Here is a 4,812-nt window from a genome sequence, read left to right as displayed (position 1 = left end):
GTAAGGTCATGAGTTCAGTTCCCGGTACCGGAGAAAAAAAAAAAAAAAAAAAAAAAAAAAAAAAAAAGCCATTCCAACAGCAAAACTTTTCCATGATGGGACAGCTGCCATTATGAGAAGAAGACAATTAATTATACAATAATATTCATATGTCACCATTATATTTGGTTATTTGAGTATATAAAGCTCTTTCAGGGTTAATATAATAAAAAATGTGCAGTTTTCCAACTCAGTTTCATTATTTAGTGGCACAACTTTGAGGCTATTTAGATTGCTTATATTTTTAAAAAAGGAGTCTGGGCATTCTTCCCCATGAGATACCATTAATGAGGCATCACATGTAATTAGGAAGAATGGCATTGCATAGAAGAGACAATGTGTTTTGGCAGAAACAAATTGTATGGCGTATTATTGTGCCTTTAAATTCAAGGAATAGTTGACAATTATGTGCAATTAGCCTCAAAATAAGTCTTGATTCTTCTTTGGAAGTACGTACAGAATCTTGGTTGCAAATTAAAATGATAACGTGAAAAGTAATCTGATAAGTAGACAACAAGCCCACAGAAATTCTATGGATATAAAAACATAGGTGTGCCACTGAGGATTGGATAAAAAAATTGTGGTACTTTTATATAATGGAATATCACTCAGCTATAAAGAAAGATAAACTCGAGGCTTTTATAGGTAAATGGATGCAACTAGAGACCATATGTATAAGTGAAATAAATCAGACCTGCATGTGTAAGCATCGTATTGTCTCACTAGTGTAAGACCTGAATGAGTGAATAAAAGCTAGGAGGTATGCTAGACATTGTGAAATGAAAGGAAAATGCTCAAAAGTAAAGGGCAACTGGGGTGTGGGAAAAGAGAAGTGAAAGAAGGGGAAATTATGTATGTATGTATATACAGGATAGCTAACATGGTTGTACTACTGTCTTCTATTGCTCTACAGAAAGGAACAGTTAATGATTACTTGTTTGATCAATCTTGTCTCTATTTATTTCCTGAGAAACCACTTTGAAGATATCAATAAATAATACAACAACCATGGTTAATTTCCTACAACTTTGTCTGTAACTCTGTTTTGTTTGTATTGTTCTTATGTTATTTTATAAATGGAGGTCTGTCTGTTAATATGATTTCCTTCTTTTATTTTTTAAAATAAAAAAATACCTGTGAAAGTAATATACAAATTGAGACAAAGATATGACTTTGGAAAGGGAAAAAATGTTCTTAGTTGACAAGATAAACGTCAGTGTCTTTTGACGTAGAGAAAATAGCCAAAAGCTTGATTTGTCATGTGGTTATTATTAATTTCTCTCTGTGTGTGCACAGCACAGAGGCTGTTTTTCACCTCCAAATAAAAGGAACGTTCCACAGTCTTCTCTGTGTTTTATTTTCCTGTTTTTCTTGATAGGTAGTACTTCTTTCCCAGGGTACTAAGTTAACCTCCATGTGAGTTATAACCAAAGCTGGGGACAAGGGCATACGGTACTATCAAGGATAATTGTTTTATGGTGCATCTCTTCCTGAAGTCTATGGAGACTTTCTGAAATATGCTATTTGCTTAAAATCTCCATTATTCATTTGTTTTGGATTTTTTCACTTTAATAGTAGACATAAATTGATGTAACTGTAGGAAAATTGATTCTCCTTTCACTGTTTTTCTTTCTTTTCTCTTTCTATCTGTATTCTAGAGCACAAACTTTCTCACAGTGAAATACTTGGGAAGATAGCTTTGCAGCATCGTTTTGGTGCGTGAGAGCATCAGAGCTGACAATTTTAAGTAAGGCAATTTATGCTGAAAGTGGTTATGTTGTTAGGCTAGAGAATGGGAGTAATATAGCTACTTAAAGAATAAAATTCTATGTAAAAAAGGATCCTTTTCTGAACAGAATGCCACCCTTTTCAAGTATCAGAAGGTACTGTTTATAACGATGGTACATGAATAAAGTATTATTATTTAGAATGATGCAAAATGTCACTGAATCTTTCTCGCTCAAATCTAAATGCTTTCAAGGCACCTGACAGGAGCAACGGTAACTCTCAATTACCCACCTATGGTTATGAGAGACAGCAAAAACACAGGCAATTACATTCAAAAACATTAAGAATCATTTAGGCATTTATTACAGTTTCCTCCCCATCAAACTTGTTGTCTCTGAAGCTTCTAAGAAGGAATAACACTGAATGATCTGTCTTTTTTTTTGTTTTTATCTGTGTTTCTGATGGGGTTGATGTAAACAGAAGAAAAGAAGAGAAGAAAAAGAGAAGAGAAGAAAAAATCCACAGTTTTACACATCAAGGAAGGTCATTCCTTGGGGTTCTCTCGGAGACAAAATGTCTTTCTTTTTCTTCACAGGGTCATTTCAAAGCTGGTTTTATTAAAAGTTCCACAAATTGGCGACAGGTACTTACTGCAAAAAGGGGTACATAGATGTCTTCTTGTCCTTCAGCTTTAATAAACGATGCGTTCAATATATGTATAAAGGCTCCCAAAAGGTCTGCTGAGTTCTTCAGAATAGTCTGAGGCTTAGCCCCTACTCTCAAGAAACGTACAGTCTAACCATTTCTCCAGTACAAAAACAGCAGCTCCATGGGCAGTAGAAGCAATGCAAGCAATTACATTTATAAAGACAGATAATTGTTGTAGACCTGAGGGACCAAATAACTGTATTTTGGAGGTAAGAATTATGTTTTCTGGGCGTTAAAATATATGGAGAATTTAAACTGATGAAGATGGTGGAGGGAAAGACTATGATTATGGGGACAATGATTAGTGTATTGGTTACTTTTCTCTCATTGCTGAGACAAAATACCTGATGCCCAGGATTAAGGCAGGAAAGGTTTATTTAGCTTTATTTTTGTGGCAGTTTCAGTCGGTAGTCAGCTGGCTCCAAGGTAGGGTGGTGTGGTGAGGGGCAACAGTTCATGGCGATGGAAGTCAGTAAAAGCAACAAGAGAAAAACGGGGAGGGCAAGTCTCTTTTCCTCTCTTCTATTGTATGCAGGCACCCACTCTTGGTGGGTGAGTATCTGAAAAGCAGGAATGAGTTATGTGATGATTTCTGTGGAAGAAATAAGAAGTATAAAATGAGAAAATCAGTTGGAGTCAGATTATAGATTGTTGCAAGTGTAAGGATAGTTTTCATGCTTTGCTACAGGTAATAGAAAGTACTTGAAGGGTTTGAGCAGGAAATAAACACATATCAGAATATTTTACCTGTAGCAGGTTTATCTGATAGTGACATGGAGGGCGAATGAAGGCGGAGGGGTTCAGGAGGTTGCTTCAGGTGTACATTTGTGTGGTTATAGGAGAATAAGTGAGGCAAAAGAAGGGGTAGAAGGAAGTTAGAGGCAGTGTAGGATTAGGGAAGGCCTCTTATTAGAGATGTTCTACACCTTGACTAAGTCTTAAATTATAAGTCACAAAATTTGGGCCCTTAGCAACATTTATAAGTCACATACATTTTTGTATCTATGCAATCTTCAACTTGTGGGCCAAGTTCAAACTATTTTTGTTTTACAAATAAAGCTCTTTTAGAACACAGCCATGCTTTTAAAAAAATGTACTGCCCATGACTGCTTTTGTGATTCAATGCATATTTGAGCATATGGTCCACAGAGCCTAAAATATTTACTCTGTAGTGTTTTAGACAAAAGCATAGAGGACTTCCAGCAAGACGGCAGAGTGGTGAGCAGCAGAGAAAGCGCCTCTCCAAGATTTGGAGTCCAGACACTGAAATATAGCAATGTGAGGAAGAGAAGGAGGGAAGTCGGTCCCTGGGGCATAGGAAGGATCTGAAGCAAGAGCTGAAGCCCACAGGGAAAGCGAAGAGAGAGACTTCAATGAGAGATAGTAAACAGCGCTTTCTCTGTGAGCCCTGACTCATGGCATGGCAGGGGTGGCTGCAACCTGCAAGTACATGGTGAATACTGTGACCCCAGAAGCTTCTGTGGAGAAATGGACAAGTGGAACAGAGCAGTGGATGCAGCAGACTGCAGTGGCTGGTGCGTTATCTGGGTTCAATTGCCCAAGAGAGGCTAACTGAGCTCAGAACTCAGAACTGCTGTGGGCAGGCTCCATCAAGCAGCTGCCCATGTCAGGTTGAGGCTGCCAAGTTCAAGTTGGTAGCAGATCAAGGAGCTGAGTTCAAGCAGGCAGGAAGCCAAGTGCAAGGAGGCAGGAAGCCAAGTGCAAGCTGGCAGGAGGCACACAGAGTGTTGCAGGCTGAACAAATCAGGTCCCAGCTTCACAGTCAGAAACCAACCTGAATTTCAGTGAAACTAAAATTTAGGTATGGGTTTGCTGAGATAGTCAGCTACCTTGCCATAAAGTTACAGCTGGCTTGCTGGGATTAATCAACATGTATCTGGACCCTGCCCAGTTTGTCTACCACTGATTGCAGAGACATGCCTTGAAGTGGATATTTAAACATTTTTTTCTTGCTGCTTTGTTCTTCTTTGTTTTTTTTTATTGATTGTTTGTTCTTGTTTTTGTATAACTGTGGACATGATTTCTAGTTTTTTTGTCATTGTTCTGTTCTGCTCCTGTTTTATTTCTTCTTTCTCTTGTTCCCTCCTGTGTTCTTTACCAGTCTCCAAAGTTTTGTGCAGACTTCCTCAGTCCTCCAGCCATGCTTCCAATCTCCTCCTCCTTGTCTCCTCCTCTTCCTCCTCCTCTTCCTCCTCTTCTTCCTCCTCCTCCTTGTCCTCCTCCTCATCCTCGTCCTCCTCCTTCTCCTTCCTTCTTCTTCCTTCTTCTTCTTCTTCTTCTTCTTCTTCTTCTTCTTCTTCTTCTTCTTCTTCTTCT

General features: G+C 38.4%; 1 protein-coding gene and 1 long non-coding RNA gene across 5 annotated transcripts in view; one reads left to right on the top strand and one right to left on the bottom strand.

Moving 5' to 3' along the window:
- Positions 1-4,812, top strand: part of Ctnna3 (catenin (cadherin-associated protein), alpha 3) — a 1,502,556-nt gene that overhangs the window by 156,448 nt on the left and 1,341,296 nt on the right. The window lies entirely within an intron of this gene.
- LOC102027877 overlaps positions 2,947-4,812 on the bottom strand; it is a 76,697-nt gene continuing 74,831 nt past the window's right edge. Inside the window, exon 4 of the long non-coding RNA XR_001234294.1 lies at positions 2,947-3,067. This is a non-coding gene — a long non-coding RNA (uncharacterized LOC102027877). The remainder of the gene's footprint in view (positions 3,068-4,812) is intronic.

The sequence above is a fragment of the Chinchilla lanigera genome, unplaced genomic scaffold (assembly GCF_000276665.1).
Source record: "Chinchilla lanigera isolate Chin_1 unplaced genomic scaffold, ChiLan1.0 scaffold00024, whole genome shotgun sequence".
In the NCBI taxonomy this organism is placed as follows: Eukaryota; Metazoa; Chordata; class Mammalia; order Rodentia; family Chinchillidae; genus Chinchilla; species Chinchilla lanigera.
Note: the sequence above shows the minus strand (reverse complement) of the source record. Positions and strands in the feature narration are given on the sequence as shown.